Source organism: Lithobates pipiens, unplaced genomic scaffold (genome assembly GCF_037356315.1).
Source record: "Lithobates pipiens isolate NorthernLeopardFrog02 unplaced genomic scaffold, aLitPip1_a1.2 Scaffold_1, whole genome shotgun sequence".
Lineage (NCBI taxonomy): Eukaryota > Metazoa > Chordata > Amphibia > Anura > Ranidae > Lithobates > Lithobates pipiens.
In genome coordinates, this window is record NW_027507685.1 from 253,909,945 (window position 1) to 253,934,163 (window position 24,219).

Consider the following 24,219-nt stretch of genomic DNA (forward strand, 5'->3'; position numbering starts at 1 on the left):
AATCTTAAGCCTCATACACACGATAGGACTTTGTACAAACTTTCCCTTGGATTTTTGTACAAAGGGCGTCGGCCCTGAACTTGTATTGCATACACACAGCAGGACTTTTTCAGCCAACTTTCACCAAATCATGTGGTTTTTCTGCTCTTTACCGCCACCTTTGGTCAACTTCTGTATTGTTGTCTGATCTTTTGCATTGGTTCTGAGCATGCATGTTTGTAATTTGTACAAAAGTCCTATGGTTTTCTGTACACACGATCAGACTTTGCTCCATCGGACTTTTGTTGCCAGAAAGTTTGTCCGTTCGCACAGCCAACAAAAGTCCGATGAAAACCAAAAAAGTTTGTCCGATGGAGCGTACACACAGTCGGATGTTGCTCCAAAACAGCTCATTTGCATGTTTGTTGTCAAAAAGTCTGATTGTGTGCGGGCCTTTAGAAAATCTTATTTACAGAAGGAGTTGATAATTGGAATAGTCTTCCAGCAGAGGTAACGAATGGGTCAACAGTGGGTAGAATTAAACCTCCTTGGGAAGAACATAAATTTATTTTCAGACATAAAAGGTTTAAAAAAAAACTGAAGGGGGGCTGGGCAGATTTCATAGACCACTTGATCTTTTTCCTTTTGTCACTCTTCTATGTTTGAATGTCTACAAGCTGACTCTTCTTTTCCAGCGTCTTCCATTATTTATTTGTCTTGTTTACCGATCTCTGTTTCTGTCACTCTATCAAAGGATATAAAACACGATCGACATAAAAGTAGTAGATCAGTAGCAGAAGTTCCCCGATCCCTGAGCCGTCCCCCCGCTCTCCTATCCGCTACAAGAAGATGTTTTGTAAAAAGAAAGAAAAAAAAAAATGAGGATATTGTTCTTCAGACGTCTGCCACCAAAGCCGGAGCCTCTCCCGCACTCGGCAGGAGTGCCGACACAAAAGCTGTTTTCTGTAAAACAAATGCAATTAGAGTGGAGCAGAAAGTGACATTTATTGCGGCTCGCCTCTCTCCACATATGGTTCTTGGCAGATTGCACATTGCGGCTCCTTTCATTTCACTTTAATGTTGATGTAATTAAAATTCTGTGTGATATTCCACAACGGTTCATTATTTATGGCCAGGTAACAAACAAAGGAATGCTGCTTAGCGAACGCGGCTCGCCGCTGTCAGTTCACATAGATTTCTCAAATAAACCGATCGTTACTTTGATTCTTAAATCTGTAAATATTCTGATATGCGTGATGTGAACGCCATCCAGCTGTAGAGACGCATTCGTATATGTCCGATTGTTTTATACATTTTACTAAGTTTAGGATCTCTTCAATTTCTCCTTCTGCATTTTGAAGAGTATAATGTATTATTATCTCCCAATATACAACATATAGTCTCCCAATATACAATGTATCCCCTCCCAATATACAATGTATCATCCCCTCCCAATATACAATGTATCATCCCCTCCCAATATACAATGTATCATCCCCTCCCAATATACAATGTATCCCCTCCCAATATACAATGTATCCCCTCCCAATATACAATGTATCATCCCCAACATACAATGTATCCCCTCCCAATATACAATGTATCCCCTCCCAATATACAATGTATTATCCCCCAACATACAATGTATCCCCTCCCAACATACAATGTATCCCCTCCCAATATACAATGTATTATCCCCCAATATACAATGTATCCCCTCCCAACATACAATGTATCCCCTCCCAATATACAATGTATTATCCCCCAATATACAATGTATCCCCTCCCAACATACAATGTATCCCCTCCCAATATACAATGTATCATCCCCTCCCAATATACAATGTATCCCCTCCCAATATACAATGTATCATCCCCTCCCAATATACAATGTATCATCCCCAACATACAATGTATCCCCTCCCATTATACAATGTATTATCCCCCAACATACAATGTATCCCCTCCCAACATACAATGTATCCCCTCCCAATATACAATGTATTATCCCCCAATATACAATGTATCATCCCCTCCCAATATACAAAGTATCCCCTCCCAATATACAATGTATCCCCTCCCAATATACAATGTATTATCCCCCAATATACAATGTATCCCCTCCCATTATACAATGTATTATCCCCCAATATACAATGTATCCCCTCCCAACATACAATGTATCATCCCCCAACATACAATGTATCCCCTCCCAACATACAATGTATCCCCTCCCAATATACAATGTATTATCCCCCAATATACAATGTATCCCCTCCCAATATACAATGTATTATCCCCCAACATACAATGTATCCCCTCCCAATATACAATGTATCCCCTCCCAATATACAATGTATCCCCTCCCAACATACAATGTATCCCCTCCCAACATACAATGTATCCCCTCCCAACATACAATGTATCCCCTCCCAACATACAATGTATCCCCTCCCAACATACAATGTATCCCCTCCCAACATACAATGTATCCCCTCCCAATATACAATGTATCATCCCCCAACATACAATGTATCCCCTCCCAACATACAATGTATCATCCCCCAACATACAATGTATTATCCCCCAACATACAATTTATTATCCCCCAACATACAATTTATTATCCCCCAACATACAATTTATTATCCCCCAACATACAATGTATCCCCTCCCAATATACAATGTATTATCCCCCAACATACAATGTATTATCCCCCAACATACAATGTATCCCCTCCCAACATACAATGTATCATCCCCCAACATACAATGTATCCCCTCCCAATATACAATGTATCATCCCCCAACATACAATGTATCATCCCCCAACATACAATGTATCATCCCCCAACATACAATGTATTATCCCCCAACATACAATGTATTATCCCCCAACATACAATGTATCCCCCCCCAATATACAATGTATTATCCCCCAACATACAATGTATCCCCTCCCAACATACAATGTATCATCCCCCAACATACAATGTATCCCCTCCCAATATACAATGTATTATCCCCCAACATACAATGTATTATCCCCCAACATACAATGTATCCCCTCCCAACATACAATGTATCCCCTCCCAATATACAATGTATTATCCCCCAACATACAATGTATCCCCTCCCAATATACAATGTATTATCCCCCAACATACAATGTATTATCCCCCAACATACAATGTATCATCCCCCAACATACAATGTATCCCCTCCCAATATACAATGTATCATCCCCCAACATACAATGTATCCCCTCCCAACATACAATGTATCATCCCCCAACATACAATGTATCATCCCCCAACATACAATGTATCATCCCCCAACATACAATGTATCATCCCCCAACATACAATGTATTATCCCCCAACATACAATGTATCCCCTCCCAATATACAATGTATTATCCCCCAACATACAATGTATTATCCCCCAACATACAATGTATCCCCTCCCAATATACAATGTATTATCCCCCAACATACAATGTATCCCCTCCCAATATACAATGTATTATCCCCCAACATACAATGTATCCCCTCCCAACATACAATGTATCATCCACCAACATACAATGTATCCCCTCCCAATATACAATGTATTATCCCCCAACATACAATGTATCCCCTCCCAACATACAATGTATCATCCCCCAACATACAATGTATCCCCTCCCAATATACAATGTATCATCCCCCAACATACAATGTATCATCCCCCAACATACAATGTATCATCCCCCAACATACAATGTATCATCCCCCAAATTACAACATATAATTTTAGTGATATTCAATGCACCATCTCCCAATATACAGTGTGGAAAATAATTATTTGATCCCCTGCAGATTGTGGAAGTTTGCCCACTTATAAAGAAATGAAGGATCTATCATTATTATCATAGGTGTCTTTTCAATGATAGAGACAGAATATCAACCAAATATCCCAAAAAAACACACAATACAAATGTTATAAATTGAGATGCAGTTCAATGAGTATAATAAGTATTTGATCCCCAAGCAATACATGACTTTGTACTCAGTGGAGAAACCCTTGTTGGCGATCACAGAGGTCAGACGTTCCTTGTAGGGGGTGATCAGGTTTGCACACATCTCAGGAGGGATTTTGGTCCACTCTTCTTTGCAGATCTTCTCTAAATCCTTAAGGTTTCTTGGCTGTCTCTTGGCAACTCAAAGTTTCGTCTCCCTCCAATAGGGGCTGAGGTTGGCGCTGTACCCGGAAGGAAGTTGTTTCAATCTGATGTGGGATTCCCGACTCTTGATTCCAAGGCTCCATGAACCGCTCTCGCAGCAAGTAGGTATAATTCCAAGGCAATTTCTCGTAAACCCCCAAAAAGCATAAAACCGGAAAAAGGAGGGCTTCAAATAGTGCAGGTTAAACCAGGAGGTTTATTAAAATGATGTCATATAAGATAAAAGTGATCACAAATCAATCGAAAAAGGAACATAAAAGCAGTGTGAGGTGCAGTAAATGCTTTCCCAACGCGTTTCGACACTAAAGGTCTTCAACTGGGGCAAATCTCGGACCCCTCACATTGCTACTGAATAAATAAATTTCCCACAGTGATCCGACTCCCAAGAGGCGGGACTGGCACACAGAACAGCACACAATACAAATTACACATATTTATAAATATATGAATCAATGGAACTAAGTGTGTCTTTCAAATTAACAAGAAATGGTTAAAATATAGTGTGATCAGATTAAGAAATTTTTTTTTAATCAAATTTAAAATGGAGATCGGGCAGCCTGGAATGCACTCCAAGCCTCATTTCCAATTATATCATGTGACGCAGCTCGACCTATAGAAAAAGGGGTTATGGTTGGTGGTAATAAATGCGCACAAAGATGCCGTACTTAGCCTGATGACAGGTGGAGTCAGTGTGCATTCCAATACCAAAGACTTGCCACGCCGATTCCCATTGGGGATCCATTAGGCAGCACGACGGCGTCATCACTAACCACATGGACCCACCGATGCACTTGTGCAATGTGTGCCCTGGCGCCCGAACATGCTGTCACATGTTCATGATCACATGATACTCCTCCTCTGGGGATATGGCGTTCAGTCACATGACATGGTCGCGTGACGGCCGTGATGAACGTGATTACGTTGGCCTCGTTGTAAACAAAGCCATGTGAAGGGATGTCACATGACTGTCTCCGCTTGCATTCTATGAGCCTAAAAAGAAGCCCTAATTACTGGTAAGGCATCGTTGCAGCATCATCGTGCCAATTACAACACATGTAAAATCTGGAATACCATTGGCTGTGGGCAGAACTTGCGCCACATTAACTACTTAAGGACCGCCTCATGTAAATATACATCCTTTTTTTGAAGAGGGATATCTCGGTAACGGCAGCAGCTGCTGCCACAACCGAGGTATCCCTCTTTACAGGAGGCGGTCCTGTGTACGATAACGGTGGTCTTTCGCCGCGAGATCACCGTTATCGGCGGAGGGAGAGGTGCCACCCCCCCCCCTTACCGGAGCCGTCGGTAGCGGCGGAGGCGATCGGGTCCTGTCGATGGCCGGGTATGGAGACGAGTGAGGCTAAGATGGCCCCCACTCGTCTCTATACCATAGGAGGGCGGAAGCGACGTCAAAACGTCACTTCCGCCTATACCTCTTAAAGGTATATTTTTTTCAGTGTCATTTTTTAAAATTCGTTTTTTTTTTATTGCATTTAAGTCCAAATATGAGATCTGAGGACTTTTTGACCCCCCAGATCTCATATATAAGAGGACCTGTCATGCTTTTTTTTCTATTATAAGGGATGTTTACATTCCTTGTAATAGGAATAAAAGTGATACATTAATTTTTTTATTTTTTTTGTAAGTGTAAAAATAAATAAAATCAAGTAAAATAAATAAGAAAAAAATAAAAATAAATTTTAAACCCCCCCCCCCCCCCGTCCCGACGAGCTTGCGCACAGAAGCGAACGCATACGTGAGTAGCGCCCGCATATGAAAACGGTGGGCAAACCACACATGTGAGGTATCGCCCCGATCGGTAGAGCGAGAGCAATAATTCTAGTCCTGGACCTCCTCTGTAACGCAAAACATGCAACCTGTAGAATTTTTTAAATGTCGCTTATGGAGATTTTTGAGGGTAAAAGTTTGACGCCATTCCACGAGCGGGCGCAATTTTGAAGCGTGACATGTTGGGTATCAATTTACTCGGCGTAACATTATCTTTCACAATATAAAAAAAAAATTTGGGCTAATTTTACTGTTGTCTTTTTTTATTCAAAAAAGTGAATTTTTTCCCAAAAAAAAAGTGCGCTTGTAAGACCGCTGTGCAAATACGGTGTGAAAAAAAGTATTGCAATGGCCGCCATTTTATTCTCTAGGGTGTTAGAAAACAAAAACAAAATATATTGTTTGGGGGTTCTAAGTAATTTTCTAGCAAAAAAAAACTGTTTTAAACAGGTAAACGCCAAATCTGAAAAAGAGGCCTGGTCCTTAAGTGGTTAAGTTAATATTTAATTAATAAATAGCATCCATAAAGGCCCCCCGACTGCTGTCGGAGTGTCTACAAAAAGATACCCAACAGTAGGAGGGGGGTCGGTCAAACGATCTCACTGAAGAAAAACGAATCGATCCCAAAAATAAAAATATATTCAGAAAATATAAAAAGATATTTTCTTCCTTTTCTAAGATGGTTATTTTGTATTTCTTCCATTTGCAAATAATCGCTCCAACGGTTGTCTCCTTCTCACCAAGCTTCTTGCTGATGGTCTTGTAGCCCATTCCAGCCTTGTGCAGGTCTACAATCGTGTCTCCGACGTCCTTTGACAGCTCTTTGGTCTCGGCCATGGTGTTAAGGTTTGAATGGAAGAAAGAGATTCTGTGGACAGGTGTCCAGACATGTACTGGCCATTGGGACTACAGGGAGTTTCCCGGTGGGCCGATGGCTCAGTGGGCCGGTTTCAGTGACAAAGTAATGGCTGCGTGGCTTACCCTCAACTTCACGCAGTGATGTGAGAAAAATACAGAGGAGAATAAGTGAAATAATAAAAGAGGTTAGTGAGGACTCCTTTTGTTATGCTACTTATGTTTTTTTGCACAATTACGTATAGTTGTATATACTGTTTTTGTGCTTATTTGCAAAATTAAAGTGGGTTGGTCTGGATGAAGTCAAGGGCCAAATTTTTGTCTCAGTCCAGCCCTGCAGGTGTCTTTTATACACATGATGAGTTGTTGTTAGGAGAACCTTCCTACATTGACAAGACTAATCTGTGCACCACATGAGCACCTACTGTAGCCAGTCTGTGGGAGCCAGAATTATTATTGGTTGGTTGGGGGATCAAATATTTATTTTACTCACTGAACTACAACTCCATTTATAACATTTGTATTGTGTTTTTTTTTTTCTGGATTTTTGGTTGATATTCTGTCTCTATCATTTAAAATACACCTATAATAAAAAATTACAGGCCCTTCATATCTTTGTAAGTGAGCAAACTTACAAAATCTCAAATCATTAATTTCCCCCCACTGTACAATGTATTATCTCCCAATATACAACGTGTCGTTTCCAAATATACAATGTATCATCAGATCGAGCCTACCTCATTTCCTGGCTGGAGGGCATCCAACATCATCTAGACCACATTTGGCTAAGCCCCTGTACACACGGTCGGAGATTCCGACAACCAAATCCGTCGGATTTTGTCCGTCGGATTTTGTCCGAAACTGTTGCATACACACGGTCGGACAAAGTTGTCGGAAAATCCGATCTTTCAGAACGTGATGACGTAATTTCGTTACGACGGGACTACGTTCAGGCTAGTAGCCAATAGCTTTGATGTAGGAATTTGATCTGAGCATGCGTGGCACTTTGTCCGATCGGAATTCTCTACACATGATCGGAGTATGTCCTATTGGACCAGTTTGTCGGAAAATATTTCCAGCAAGTTGGAACTTTGGTCAGACGGAAACAGTCCGATGGAGACCACACACAGTTGGATTATCCGACAAAATGGTCCAATAGGACACATTCCGACGGATTCTCCGACCGTGTGTACAAGGGCAAACACAAGGCCTGTGGGCCAAATCCAGCCCACGAGGCTACTTCATGTGGCCCTCATCTCTAATTCGCCCCCCATCTCTGCAGTTGGCAGCAGAGAGGAACACAGAACAACCCCTACAAATTTTGATGTTTTGTTCCCCAAGCCACTTAGTTATCACTTTTGCCTTATGGCATTGTTCCTCGCCGAACTGTCCTTGGATGGTTGGGAGAAGTTGCTCTTGGAGAAAGTTTTTGTAGCATTCTTTATTCATGGTTGTGTTCTTAGGCTAAATTGTGAGTGAGCCCACCCCCTTGGCAACCCCAAACATGAATGGTCTCAGGATGCTTTACTGTTGGCATGACACAGGACTGAGGGTAACGCTCACCTTTTCTTCTCCGGACAAGGTTTTTTTTTCCGGATGCCCCAAACAATTGGAAAGGGGATTCATCAGAGAAAATGACTTTACCCCAGTCCTCAGCAGTCCAATCCCTGTACCTTTTGCAGAATAGCTGTCCCTGAAGTTTTTCCTGGAGAGAAGTGGCTTCTTTGCTGCCCTTCTTGGCACCGGGCCAACCTCCAAAGGTCTTCTCCTCACTGTGTGTGCCAATGTACTCACACCTGCCTGCTGCCATTCCCAAGAAAGCTCTGCACTGGTGGTGCTCTGATCCCACAGCTGAATCAACTATAGAAGATGGTCCTGGCACTTGCTGGACTTGGGCACCCCGAAGCCTTCTTCACAACAATTGAACCTCTTTCCTTGAAGTTCTTGATGATCTGATAAATGGTTAATTTAGGTGCAATCTTAGCAACAATATCCTTGCCTGTGAATCCCGTTTTGTGCAAAGCAATGATGATTGCACATGTTTCCTTGCAGGTAACCATGGTTAACAGAGGAAGAACAATGATTTCAAGCACCACCCTCCTTTTAAAGCTTCCAGTCTGTTATTCTAACTCAATCGGTATTACAAAGTGATTTCCAGCCTTGTCCTCGTCAACACTGACACATGTGTTTTAACGAGAGAATCACTGACATGATGTCAGCTGGTCCTTTTGTGGCAGGGCTGAAAAGCAGCGGAAATTATTTTTTGGGGATTAAGTTCATTTTCATAAAAGAGAGGGACTTTGATGAAAATGAACTGGCACTTGCTGGACTTGGGCACCCCAAAGACTTCTTCACAACAATTGAACCTCTCTCCTTGAAGTTCTTGATGATCTGATAAATGGTTAATTTAGGTGCAATCTTAGCAACAATATCCTTGCCTGTGAATCCCTTTTGTGCAAAGCAATGATGATGGCACATGTTTCCTTGCAGGTAACCATGGTTAACAGAGAAAGAACAATGATTTCAAGCACCACCCTCCTTTTAAAGCTTCCAGTCTGTTATTCTAACTCAATCGGTATTACAAAGTGATTTCCAGCCTTGTCCTCGTCAACACTGACGCCTGTGTTAATCAGAGAATCACTGACATGATGTCAGCTGGTCCTTTTGTGGCAGGGCTGAAAAGCAGCGGAAATTATTTTTTGGGGATTAAGTTCATTTTCATAAAAGAGAGGGACTTTGCAATTAATTGCAATTCATCTGATCGCTCTTCATAATATTCTGAGGAAAATGCAAATTGCCATCATAAAAATTGAGGCAGCAGACTTTGTGAAAATTAATATTTGCATCATCCCCAAAACTTTTGCCCATGGCTGTATACCGAACACCCCCCCCCCAGGAAATTTAGCTTCCAGCTCATTCAATTGGCTCTCACTTTTTGTCCAATTACAATCCGGGAGCTGATCATGTGATCATTGTAGGCATGCCCTCCTACTTAGCGAGGTTGTTGTTGCGGTGGCCTTGTTCAGTATTTGCAGAGCAGAAGCAGGTAAGTATCTGCGACAAAATGCTTAAACTTAAGCTGTGATGACCTGGAGAGGATTTATTTTTTTTGTTTCCTCAACAGAACAGCGGAATTTCACTTTAAATGGATCTTTCTTCCCTATCCATGTGGAGATAACGCAGCACATTGCGGAGTCAATAGAACATTTAATTCTCCATCAGCTATGGTAACAGTGCATAAATCACCAGTGTGGCATTGTGGGGGTAGAGGGGGGGGGGGCTACGCAGCAGCCTCATGGTGGGTCGCTCTCCATGCGATTCATCATGTGAAGACTCTTCGCGGTTATTCATCTTAATTTGCATGCTATTTCTGACATTACGGAAAATCCAAGAATACTTTAATTTCTGAATTCCTGTATTCTTCAATCCTCCCCGCTGCTCGCGCCAGATGCTCCCCGCGTTTGATTTCACCTGCACAGCCCGAACGCCATCTGTCGTGGTGGCACGTCGACGAATGCAGCGCGAGGAAATATTCTGAAGGGAAGATGAAAAGTTTTGGGCGCTGAAACGATTTCGGATTTCTCAGCTGCTGGAAGGAAAACATCTTTCAGTAATTGTAGATGAGTGACTGTGGAGAGGAGGAATACTTCTAGTAATCATCTGAAACGTCGTCCAATCGCAGTTCAAACAGCCGAGGCTCGCACATGTTTGGCGCTGAAGAACACAAAGTCGAATGTAACTGCAGTCTTAAAATTGATGTCCTGATTTTTTATGCCACCCCCCGTCCCGTCACTTTGTGTATACAGGCTGGTACCTATATCTTTATTAATCCAGGCACTTGTATGCAGAGCCCTTCCTAGATCCCCCGTAGAGAATTAGCTTAAAGGTAGAGAAGCCAGCAGGTGGAACTGTGGGCCATGTCTACCAGTCTATTCTTAGCTGCTCTGCTGGCCAGAGCTCATTGTTTGTGGGTCCTCCCTCTGTGACAGGCTTCACCCAGAAAATGGACTTAATCGTAGGGAATTCACCATGTGGATATGTGGGGCAGATCTACCTGTCTATTCTCAGCTGCTCTGCTGAACAAAGTCTATGGTTTCTGGAGCCTTCCTTTTTGATGGGTTTTACCTAGAAAATAGGCTTAATGGTGGAGAAGCCAGCAGGTAGAGCTATAGCGTATGTTTACCTGTCTATTTTTAGCTGCTCTTCTGGACAAAGCCTATTGTTCCTGGATCCTCCCTCTGTGACAGGTTTCATCCAGAAAATGAGTAGAGTAGAGAGAGGCCAAAAGGTGGAACTGTTGGTCACGTCTATCTGTCTATTCTTAGCTGCTCTGCTGGCCAAAGCCTATTATTCCTGGATCCTCCCTCTGTGATGAGTTTCACCTAGAAAATGGGCTTAATGGTAGAGAAGCCAGCGGGTGGAGCTGTAGGGCATGTCTAGCTGTCTATTATTTAGCCCACCCTGTGCAGCTAAAACAGCTTCATCTCTTCTGGAACGGCCGTCCACAAGGTTTAGGAGTGTGTCTATGGGAATGTTTGACAGTTCTTCCAGAAGAGCATTTGCGAGGTTAGACACTGATGTTGGACGAGAAGACCTCTGGACTCTGTGCCGGCCAGTCAAGTTCCTCCACCCCAAACTCGCTCATCCAGGCCTTCATGGACCTTGATTTGTGCACTGGTGCGCAGTCATGTTGGAACAGTAGGTGGCCATCCCCACAACTGTTCCCACAAAGTTGGGAACCTGAAATTGTGCAAAATGTCTTGGTATGCTGACGACCTTAAGAGTTCCCTTCACTGAAACTAAGGGGCCAAATCCAACCCCTGAAAAACAACCCCCACACCATAATCCCCCCTCCCCCCACACCATAATCCCCCCTCCACCAAATTATTTGGACCAGTGCACAAAGCAAGGTCCATAAAGACACGGATGAGCGAGTTTGGGGTGGAAGAATATAGTGTATATAATATTGGATAGATTAAGGCAGGTATGTCTGGAGGTAGCCCACCCCTCCTCAAGGGCACAGGGGTGCACTAAATACCCAGCAAACAGCACAATGGCAGCAAAGGTGTACAGTGTGCCTCCTCACCAAATACCTGATGGTACAAACAAACAGCAACTGCCCCCACCTATAACTGGTCTTAACAGTATGGAGCACATGGAAGGGCGATGCATGTCAAACAACAAAAACGAAAAACTCCCAGCTCAAATTACCAACCAGCCTGCAACAAACCGAATTGTCCTGAGACTCTGGAGAGCAGGGTTCCTTCTCCCCAAGAGGGTTCCAGAGCAGGAGGGGCCGCTGCCCTCAGGCTACCCATGAACTGAACAGTTGCTCTGGAGGCCTCAGTGTTGTCAGGGATGGGGGCCTAGATGGACTTTTCTTGGAGCTGATTGAAGAACCTCACCACAGGGGTTCTGGTCTGCAGAGGTGCCACCTTACTCACTGGGCCGTGTCCGGAGGAAGCTGGAAAGTGGCAGCTGACCTGTGAGTAAAGACCCCAAACTGATCTCTGTGACTGTGTAGGGTTCTGGAAGCTGCACTGGGTACCAGATGCATCATCGCAAAGTAACCAGATGTCTAACAGTCTTGCCCCATGGTCTTCAGCTGTGAGGCCCTAGAACGTTCCACTCTGACTATTGCTCTAGAAAATTATCCTCTAATCTTTAAGTGCTGAGCATTGTGGAGTATCCCGTGCCCCAACCTCCCTTCCCGGTTAAAGTTCCTCAAGCAATAAACGTAAAAAAAAAATTCATCCCTTAGACCAGGCGTCACTAAATGGCGGACTGTGGTCCAGACACGGATCAAGAGACAGTCCTATCAGGACAGTGGCTTCACCTCTGGGCAGCTTGGGTGGTCTCCTCGTGTGTGTGTGTGTACTCACCTGCCTGCCACTGCTACTGTTAAACTCACAGCAGGGCAGGAGGTACAGCAGGTGCCCAACTCTTCTTGCCAACAAGCGAGTGATTGGTTGTAAGGACCGCCTCACATCCTAGCAACACATCCCCCCCCGTTGTTAATTTGAAAAGTTGGGCAGCTCCTGACCTCACTGCAAACCCGTCGTGCCTCCCACTCTTTGCCCTGCTGTGTTAAGGTAGGACAATTGTGCATAGATGTACCTGCAATGGGGACTGTGGTTAAATGGGGGGCTGTGATCAGGGCCGTCTTTAATATTGAAAAAATTTCTTGCCCCCCCCCCCCCCCCCCAAGCAATTTCACTCTCCACCTGCTCTGAGACATACAATAAATATCAGCTAGACTTAAAATCTATTTACTGTATCAGATCAAGCAGAAATTGCGATTGGTTGCCAGCAGTTGCAGCATATCATTACTGCTTACTGACTGGTTGCTAGAGGTTACAGCACACATTATGGCTCACTGATTAGTTGCTAGAGGTTACAGCACATCTTCTCCTCAGAGCAAGGGAGCATGATATACATACGCATGCTGCCTTTATTTACATATGAATGCCACCGGCCGCAGCTATTTACATATGAACTGCCGGTTATTTACATGTAAACACAGAGTCTGCAGGTGAGTCATCTGTACACAACAATAGGGCAGAGCTGGGCAGCATTAGTACCAGCACTTCACACTGAGATATCAGGACACAGCAGAGGACTAAAACTTCAATGGACAAGGGAATTTAAACTGGGATAGTTGGCAAGTATGAGGCAGCTGCTTTGGGCCTCACAACAATGACAGGGCCCAGGGCAGCTGCCCCTTTTGCCCTGCCTTAAAGACGGCCCTGGCTGTGATAGCAAAAGGTGCCTGGTTTGGGGGGGGGGGGGACTGTGATGTAAGGGGGTCTATGATGTAATAGGAGGGGGCTGTGATGTGAGGAGGATGGAAATATGATGTGTGGAGGGGGGCTGTAATTGCAAAGGGGGTTGTTATGTAAGGGGCAGGGGGGGGGGGGGGTGATTTAAAGACAGGGGGAGCTGTGATGTGAGGGGGACTGTGATTGCAAGGGGGTTTTCATTTAAGGTGGGGCTGTGATGTGAGGAGGGGGTGCTGTGATTGCAAGGGGGACTGTGTTGCAAAGGTGCAGTGATGTGAAAGGGGGTTGCGATGTGAAGGAGGGGACTGAGGACACTGATGTAAGGGTGGCTTCAATGTGGGGGGGGGGGGGGGGGAGCGCTTAGCTGTGTTGTGAAGGATCGGAGCCATAGAAATAGAAATTTACTGACCGGACCGCCATTCATTTTATTTCAGTACCCCAACCCTAGACTGTATTATTGAAGTGGGTGTGAATGGACTGGTGATTGCAGCGACGGGCCTCCTCTGTACATGTTGGGGAAGAACCAATTAAAACCAGTGGCCCCCTATGGGGCGGGAGCCCTACACACCATATCTAAGAATTTTCTTCCCTGTTCCCTCGTCGTGGAGCGATCTGCGTATTTCCCGATCTATCAGACGTTTTCCTTTATTGAGTTCGGTAATGAGAAGCCGATCGTTTTAATGGTTGACAAACTTTGACATTCAGAGGAAAACATTCTGTTATTTCCAGGCAGAGCTGTAGGCAAAACAAGGACTTAATGTATGCGGCGACCACCGTCCGCTGAAGCGCTCACAAATAACTTCATAATGAGAATATGCTAAATAGTAACAGAGAGACGCGTTCTTCTTATGGGAGGGCGATCGCCTTTTACTGCCATATAGTAGGAGAAGATGACCATTATAACACTGAGAGGGTTTTTTTTTTTTTTTACTGTATTAATATGGGATTTTTTTCAAAAAAGCTTATCCCAATAAATTCTGAAAGTAAATAAAAAAACACGTTATTTCTTTTACAAAAAATATTCCTATTCTAGTATCCGAAATGGTACATTCCGCAAATAGTATAGACCAGTGATGGTGAACCTCGGCACCCCAGATGTTTTTAAACTACATTTCCCATGATGCTCATTCACTCCAAAGTGTAGTTCAGCATCATGGGAAATGTAGTTCCAAAACATCTGGGGTGCCAAGGTTCGCCATCACTGGTATAGACCGATCTTCACCCATCACCTTTCAATATCAAGTACATTCAATTGGTTAAAACTTTGCCTAAATTGAACACGAATGCATTCTAGACATTTGGCAACGGTAGACCATGGACCGAACTGCCGGGTGACTCCAGGAATCCAGCACAATATGGGCACAGCATGTTTAAAGTGTCAGGAACTCAGCACAGGGATGGTGGGAACTCCTCATAATGGGCACAGCAGGTGTACAGACCCAGGAACTCAGCACAGGGATGGTGGGGACCCCTCATAATGGGCACTGTGAGTGTACAGACCCAGGAACTCAGCACAGGAATGTTGAGATCTCATCATAATGGGTACAGCAGGTGTACAGACCCGGGAACTCAGCACAGGGATGGTGGGAACCCCTCATAATGGCCACAACGGGCGTACAGATCTGGGAACTCAGCACAGGGATGGTGGGAATGCCTTATAATGGGCGCAGCAGGTGTACAGACCAAGGAACTCAGCACAGGGATGGTGAGAACCCATCATAATGGGCACAGCAGGTGTACAGACCCGGGATCTCTGCACAGGGATGGTGGGAACCCCTCATAATGGGCACAGCAGGTGTACAGACCTGGGAACCCAGCAGAGGGATGGTGGGAATGCCTCATAATGGGCACATCGGGTGTACAGACCCAGGAACCCAGCAGAGGGATGGTGGGCAATGCTCATAATGGGCACAACAGGTGTACAGATCCGGGTACTCAGCACAGGGATGGTGGGAAATGCTTATAATGGGCACAGCAGGTGTACAGACCCAGGAACTCAGCACAGGGATGGTGGGAACCCCTCATAATGGGCACAGGGATGGTGGGAACCCGTCATAATGGGCACAGCAGGTGTACAGACCAAGGAACTCAGCACAGGGATGGTGAGAACCCATCATAATGGGCACAGCAGGTGTACAGACCCGGGATCTCTGCACAGGGATGGTGGGAACCCCTCATAATGGGCACAGCAGGTGTACAGACCTGGGAACCCAGCAGAGGGATGGTGGGAATGCCTCATAATGGGCACATCGGGTGTACAGACCCAGGAACCCAGCAGAGGGATGGTGGGCAATGCTCATAATGGGCACAACAGGTGTACAGATCCGGGTACTCAGCACAGGGATGGTGGGAAATGCTTATAATGGGCACAGCAAGTGTACAGACCCAGGAACTCAGCACAGGGATGGTGGGAACCCCTCACAATGGGCACAGGGATGGTGGGAACCCGTCATAATGGGCACAGCAGGTGTACAGACCCGGGAACTCAGCACAGGGATGGTGGGAACCCACCATAATGGGCACAGCAAGTGTACAGACCCGGGAACTCAGCACAGGGATGGTGAGAACGCCTCATAATGGGCACATCGTGTGTACAGACCCGGGAACTCAGCACAGGGGTGGTGGAAATGCCTCATAATGGGCACAGCAGGTGTACAGACCAAGGAACTCAGCACAGGGATGGTAGGAACCCCCGAGAGGTAAAAAGGACTGTTAGGGGTTTTGCCTCTCCAGAGTGACCCATAGCGCACACACTAATATTAAATATTCCATTACACACAATAATTATGAAGTGACGGGGTTGCTTTGGCCATTTTCTATGTACAGAGCTCACTTTTTGGAAAGTTTGGCGGATCCGGGTGGGAATGTCGCCGTTAATCACGGCCATTCTGAGGATTTATCCAGGACGCCATAACCCGGGGGACGGAGACACTCCGATGACAGGAACTCGTTTCAGAAGCAATCTGTGTGGCGGCGCTCAGCCTCTCCCCGGGGGATGGGACAATTGAGCCCGGCCTGACGCCGCTGTTTGATGGCCATCTCCGGAGTCGGCGCCGTGTTACAATCGGCCCCCGCTAAGAATAACTGCGCCTCGATGGTGGAAAATAAATAAGGCTTCTCGGCGCTCGGAGAGGAGCGACTTCAATTCTGACTCTATCATTTCTCGCTGTCCGAAAAATGAATTCGGGTGATGTATGGAAAACAGCGAGGCGACGGCAGGAGAGGAGCAACGGATATTACGGCGTGTGGATGAGCATGACAGCGAGGTGCGCGGCTCTCCACCATTCCCGCAGATGGATTGCTTATGTGCCATCAAATGCAAAAAAAAGTTCCAACAAACTTTTTCAACTTCAACTTTGTGGAGAGCCGGAGACGCTTCTGTCTGGAAGATTCTCTATTAAGAAGATTGAAAAGCTGAGGTTTAATATGATTCTATCTCACCTTCCCTGGTCCACCCTCCCCCCCCCCCCCCAACAACATAATATGTTATATAAAACCTGGTACATATCTTATCTTAGTCCCAGTGATGTCATAACTGGGTCTCTGTGCTTATCTATACAATGCAGGCAGGGGGACTGTACATAGCTTCCTGAAAACATCCCAGCACCCGGCCTCAGGACTCCAGAGTCCTGATGTAAGCAGTGGGAGGAGTTATGCAAATAACAAAATGCTCTGATGGGTGGATGACAGTCTGGAGGAGTTACACCCAATATGCTCCCCCTACCCCACCGCCAGCCCGGTAGGGGAGGCAGGGTGTCGTCAATGGTCATGCCTAGGGCCGCGCAGGTCACTACAACAGGATCAGAGAGCGTACTCACCGGGACAGCAGCTATGTCCGGAGACATAGTGCCCACCTACTCCACTGTCCCCGTGCCCGCCTCCTCTGCCTCTCCAGCTGTCCTCATGCCTGCCACCCCCTCCGCTGTCCTCGTGCCCACCTCCTCCAGTGTCCTCGTGCCCGCCTCTTCCGCCCCAGCTGTCCTCGTGCCCGCCGCCCCTTCCGCTGTCCATGTGCCCGCCTCCTCTGCCTCTCCAGCTGTCCTCGTGCCCGCCACCCCCTCCGCTGTCCTCGTGCCCACCTCCTCCAATGTCCTCATGCCCGCCTCTTCCGCCCCAGCTGTCCTCGTGCCCACCGCCCCTTCCGCTGTCCATGTGCCCGCCTCCTCTGCCTCTCCAGCTGTCCTCGTGCCCGCCACCCCCTCCGCTGTCCTCGTGCCCACCTCCTCCAATGCCCTCATGCCCGCCTCTTCCGCCCCAGCTGTCCTCGTGCTCGCTGCCCCTTCCGCTGTCCTCGTTCCCACCTCCTCCACCTGCCCAGCTGTCCTTGTGTCCGCTGCCCCCCTCCGCCGTTGTCCTTAGAGTTGCCATCTCATCCCTTTAAACCCGAACGCCTTTGAATTACACGGGTTCTGAGGCTAATTAAATGCAGAATTGGCACCAAGTTTATTACCACCTTAATCAGCCACAGAACCTGTTCAATATGTCTTCGAGTTTAAAGGGATGAGGTGGAAACCATAGCTCTCCTCATGCCCGCTGCCCCTCCGCTATCCTCATGTGTGCCACCCCCTCTGCTGTCCTCATGCCTACTTCCTCCACCTCCCCAGCTGTCCTTGAGCCTGTTGCCCTTTCCGCTGTCCTCATGCCCACCTCCTCCACCTCCCCAGCTGTCCTTGTGCCTGTTGCCCCTTTCCACTATCCTAGTGCCTACCTCCTTCACCTCCCCAGCTGACCTCATGCATGTTGCCCCTTCTGCTGTCCTCGTGGCTATTGCCCTCTCTGCTGTCCTCGTGCCTGTTGCCCCCTCCGCTGTCCTCATGCCCACCTCCTCCACCTCCCCAGCTATCCTCGTGCCTGTTGCCCCTTTCCACTGTCCTAGTGCCTACCTCCTTCACCTCCCCAGCTGTCCTCATGCATGTTGCCCCTTCTGCTGTCCTCGTGCCTATTGCCCCTTCTGCTGTCCTCGTGCCTGTTGCCCCCTCCGCTGTCCTCGTGTCCGCCTCCTCCGTCACCCCAGCTGTCCTTGTGCCTGTTGCCCCTTTTGCTGTCCTCGTGCCCACCTCCTCCACCTTCCCAGATGTCCTCGTGTGTAGGGCCGCGCAGGTGACTACAACAGGATCAGAGAGCGGGCTCACCGGAGGAGCAGCTACATCCAGAGGCATGGTGCCCGCCTCCTCTGCCTCCCCAGCTGTCCTCATGCTCGCCACCTCCTCCTCTGTCCTTGTGCTAGCCACCTCTGATGTCCTCGTGCTCACCTCCTCCACCTCCCCAGCTGTCCTCCTGCCCTCGGCCTTCTCCGCTGTCCTCATGCCCATCTCCTCCACCTCCCCAGCTTTCTTCGTGCCCACCGCCCCCTTTGCTGTCCTCGTGCCTGCCTCCTCTGTCTCCCCAGCTGTCCTTGTGCCCGCCGACCCCTCCGCTGTCCTTGTGCCCGCCTCCCCAGCTGTTCTTGTGCCTGCCTCCTCTGTCTCCCCAGCTGTCCTCCTGCCCGCCACCCCCTCCCCTGTCCTTGCGCCTGCCTCCTGTGCCTCCCCAGCTGTCCTCATGCCCGCCTCCTCCGCTGTCCTTGTCCCCTCACAGGATGGGCTGCTGCTGACGGATATCCTCCATGGCTGTTGCTTTCTCTGGAGAGTCAGTCAGTGCCCCAGCCCTGTGTAGGGCCCCTCGTGTTCCCCGGCCAAGCTAATGGGGAAGTCAGTGGCCATGGCTGTGCCCACTAGGCAGCAGTGTGCCCTCGGCGGCTGTCTATTTCGCCTTGCAGGAGCGCCGCCCCTGCCGGAATGTTTCCACTGATCATCCTTGAGCTATTTCTACAACTTGATTGGAGTCCACCTGTAGTAAATTCAGTTGATTGGACATGATTTGGAAAGGCACACACCTGTCTATATAACCACTTCCCGCCGAGCGTACGCAGATCTGCGTACTCGGCTTCCGGGGGGTATACCGGGATGATGCCCGCACCTGCAGGCATCATCCCGGTGCCGTTTTGTTCAGCGGGCGATTGGCTTTTCAGCCATAACAACCGATGCGGCTAAAAGCTGCTCGGCTGTTATGCCGGAGGAGCGGGAGGGTCCCTCTCGCCGCTGTTACCGGTGCTCCCGCTCGATCGGGAGCACCGATCAGTGGTCCGACGCCTCCGGCTGCTGCGGAGGAACTGGAACGAAGCCGTAATCGGCTTCGTTCCAGTCTCCTCATCGTAAACACGGAAGCGACGTCATGACGTCACTTCCCGTTTACTCGGCTGCCAATGGCGCCGGTTTTAAAAAAATATCCGGTATTCAGAATCGCCGTTTTCGGCGATCTGAATACATTGAAGTGTAAAGGAGGGGTGGGGGGTCTTTTAGACCCCCGATCCCTCCATAAAGAGTACCTGTCACCACCTATTACTGTCACAAGGGATGTTTACATTCCTTGTGACAGCAATAAAAGTGATCAAATTTTTATTTTTTTTTTTAAAACAATTTAGTCGTTTTAAAATAAATAAAATAAATAAAAAAATAAAAAAAAAATTTTCAAAGCGCCCGCCGTCCCCGCGAGCTCGCGAAGCAAAGAAAACGCATACGGAAGTCGCGCCCGCGTATGTAAACGGTGTTCAAATCACACATGTAAGGTATCGCCGCGATCGTCAGAGCGAGAGCAATAATTCTAGCAGTAGACCTCCTCTGTAACGCTAACCTGGTAACCGTAATTTTTTTTTTAAAGCGTCGCCTATTGAGATTTTTAGGTACCGTACTTTGTCGTCAATCTACAAGTGCGTGCAATTATAAAGTGTGACATGTTTGGTATCTATTTACTCGGCGTAACATTATCTTTCACATTACGCAAAAAAATTGGGCTAATTTTACTGTTTTGTTTTTTTTTTATTCATGAAAGTGTCCCTTTTCCCAAAAAGTTGCGTTTAAAACACCACTGCGCAAATACTGTGTGACATAAAATATTGCAACAATCGCCGTTTTATTCTCTAGAGCCTCTGCTAAAAAAAAATATATAATGTTTGGGGGTTCCAAGTAATTTTCTAGCAAAAAATATGGATTTTAACTTGTAAACACCAAATTCCAAAAATAGGCTTAGTCATGAAAGGGATAAGGTCCCTCAGGTAACAGTGCATGTCAGAGCACAAACCAAGCCATGAAGACCAAATTGTCTGTAGACCTCCAAGACAGGATTGTATGGAGGCACAGATCTGGGGAAGTGTACAGACAACATTTCTGCAGCATTGAAGGTCCCAATGAGCACAGTGGCCTCCATCATCTGTAAATAAAAGAAGTTTGGAACCACCAGGACTCTTCCTAGAGTTCTGGGCCAAACTGAGTGATCGGGGCAGAAGGACCTTAGTCAGGGAGGTGGCCAAGACCCCGATGGTCACTCTGACAGAGCTCCAGTGTTTCTCTGTGGAGAGAGGAGAACCTTCCAGAAGAACAACCATCTCTGCACCACTCCACCAATTAGGCCTGTACGGTAGAGTGGCCGGACAGAAGCCACTCCTCAGCAAAAGGCACATGGTAGTCCCCCTGGAGTTTGCCAAAAGGCACCTGAAGGACTCCCAGACCATGAGAAACAAAATTCTCTGGTTGGATGAAACAAAGATTGAACTCTTTGGCCTGAATGGCAAGTGTCGTGTCTGGAGGAAACCAGTCACCGCTAATCACCCGGCCAATACCATCCCTACAGTGAAGCATGGTGGTGGCAGCATCATGCTGTGGGGATGTTTTTCAGTGGCTGGAACTGGGAGACTAGTCAGGATAGAGGGAAAGATGAATGCAGCAATGTACAGTGACATCTTTGATGAAAACCTGCTACAGAGAGATCTGGACCTCAGACTGGGGCGAAGGTTCATCTTCCAACTGGACAACAAGCCTAAACACACAGCCACAATAACAAAGGAGTGACTACAGGACAACTCTGTGAATGTCCTTGAGTGGCCCAGCCAGAGTCCAGACTTGAACCCAATTGAACATCTCTGGAGAGATCTGAAAATGGCCGTGCACCGACGCTCCCCGTCCAACCTGATGGAGCTTGAGAGGTCCTGCAAAAAAGAATGAGAGAAACTGCCCAAAAATAGGAGTGCCAAGCTTGTAGCATCATACTCATCATACATCATACTCATCATACATCATACTCAACAAGACTTGAAGACTTGAGGCTGTAATTGGTGCCAAAGGTGCTTCACCAAAGTATTGAGCAAAGGCTGTGATACTTCTATACATGGGACTTTTTTATTTTTAATACATTTTCAAAGATTTCAAACTCCTTTCACATTGTCATTATTGGGTATTTTTTGTAGGATTTTAAGGAAAATAATGAATTTAATCCGTTTTGGAATAAGGCTGTAACATAACAAAATGTGGAAAAAGTGAAGCGCTGTGAATACTTTCTGGATGCATTGAATACGAGCTCTTTTCAGGTGGCACAGACAGACAGACTACAGAGGGCACCACCTGATGAATGCAAGTGGTAGATTATGATACTTTAACCACTTCAGCCCCGGAAGGATTTACCCCCTTCCTGACCAGAGCACTTTTTGTGATTCGGCACTTTGCGACGTTTTAACTGACAACTGTGCAGTCGTACGATGTTGCACCCAAACAAAATTGATGTCCTTCTTTTCCCACAAATAGAGCTTTCTTTTGGTGGTATTTGATCACCTCTGCGGTTTTTATTTTTTGCGGTACAAACAAAAAAAGAGCGACAATTTTGTAAAAAATGCATTATTTTTTTACTTTTTGCTATAATAAATATCCCCCAAAAATATATAAATAAACAATATTTTCCTCAGTTTAGGCCGATGCGTATTCTTCTACATATTTTTGGTTAAAAAAAAATTACAATAAGCGATTATTGATCGGTTTGCGCAAAAGTTATAGTGTCTACAAAATAGGGGATAGATTTATGGCATTTTTATAATAACAATGTTTTTTTTACTAGTAATGGTGGCGATCATCGATTTTTATCATGACTGTGACATTATGGCGGACACATCGGACAATTTTGACATATTTTTGGGACCATTGGCATTAATACAGCGATCAATGCTATAAAATTGCATTGATTACTGTAAAAATGTCACTGGCAGTGAAGGGGTTAACCACTAGGGGATGGGGGAGGGGTTAAGTGTGTCCTGGAGAGTGTTTCTAACTGTCTGGGGGATGGGTTGGCAGTGACACGTCACTGATCGCTGCTCCCGATCACAGGGAGCAGACGATCGGTTTTCTGCCACTAGGCAGAACGGGGGAAATGCTGTGTTTACATCGGCATCTCCCCGTTCTTCAGCTCCATGACACGATCGTGGGTATCCCCACGGACATTGAGTACACGGGTCCCGCGGGCACGGAGCTTGCGCGTGCACGGCAGGAAATTCAAATTAACGTACGGGTACATTACTTTGCCCAGCCGTGCCATTCTCCTGACGGATATCTACAGGAGCTGGTCGGCATGTGGTTAATAGTCAGAATTTTATCTCTGCGATTGGAGGAGGGACGCATGAATGTCACGATCTCCCCTCCTCCAATCACACAGCACTTTAGATTCACAAAAAAGAATGAAAGATGTTTACTGAATGGATGAGCTGGACTGCGAGTGACCCGCTGTGATCGGAGGACTCCAGAGGGAACTGTGATTCTCAGCGCCGGACATCGGTAGTGGACCGCGCTGTACCTTGTGGGGGGGGGGGAGGGTTATAAGGAATAAGGAATGTATATAATGGTGCAGCCTAGATATATGGGACACACTTCATTATTGTGAATTTATTTTTCTAGTATCTTTGGCTGGAGTTCACTTTTAACAGATGAAAAGAAGGAAGAGAGAGGAGACATTTGTTGTTAAGAAATGCATTTACATATAAAACTCCTATTTGCCTGAATTTGTTACAATTATTTACTAATTTCCTGAATTGTTACATTGTATCTCTTGTTAAAAAGTAATTTTATCTCTGCTCCTCAACACCATCTAGTGGCCATATTGTCATATTTTACTAGAGCCCATAATAAAAATAACATTAGTCCTGAAGAGAAGATAACCTAAAGACCAATGTCTTGGAATCTTTTACTTTAACCCCCCCCCCCCCCCCCCCAGCTAATTTCCCATCCTCATTACATGTGCAGGACGCGGCAACACGGCTGCAGTACTTCCTTTTTTTTCTGGGACTAAAGCTGGCCATACACTGATCGAATGTCGGCACGTTTGGATGAACCAGACAACAGTTGAGCCAATGGTGTCAGAAGTACAGTTAAAACACACTTGTTTAATAATAAAAGTAAAAAGAACAAATGTAGTCAAAATATAGCCAAAGTTCAGTAACCGGAACGGATAGTCAGCCAAGCCAGAAGTCAGGGATCAATGTAGTGGAACAGCAAGCAGGATCTGGAGCCAGAAGGGATGACAGCAAAGCCAGTCTGACTTGAACAGGATCGCAGGAGATAGTCTCTGTGATGTTGACTAAGGCGAAGGCAGAGATCCCCTGGACTGGACAGCTTAAGTAGGCAGGACTGATGAGCAGGATATCATCAACAGCTGAGTAACTGTAGAGAGATAGGAGCTGGTAATTAGCCGACAAGTGAGCGTCCAGCGCAGAGAAGGAAGGGCTGAGCCCAGCCCTGA

General features: G+C 46.4%; 1 long non-coding RNA gene across 1 annotated transcript in view; it reads left to right on the forward strand.

The window, feature by feature from the left end:
• The first annotated feature begins 4,263 nt into the window (after positions 1–4,263).
• The window catches only part of LOC143986852 (uncharacterized), a 35,441-nt gene continuing 15,485 nt past the window's right edge, over positions 4,264–24,219 (forward strand). The window contains exon 1 of the long non-coding RNA XR_013276567.1: positions 4,264–4,305. This is a non-coding gene — a long non-coding RNA (uncharacterized LOC143986852). The remainder of the gene's footprint in view (positions 4,306–24,219) is intronic.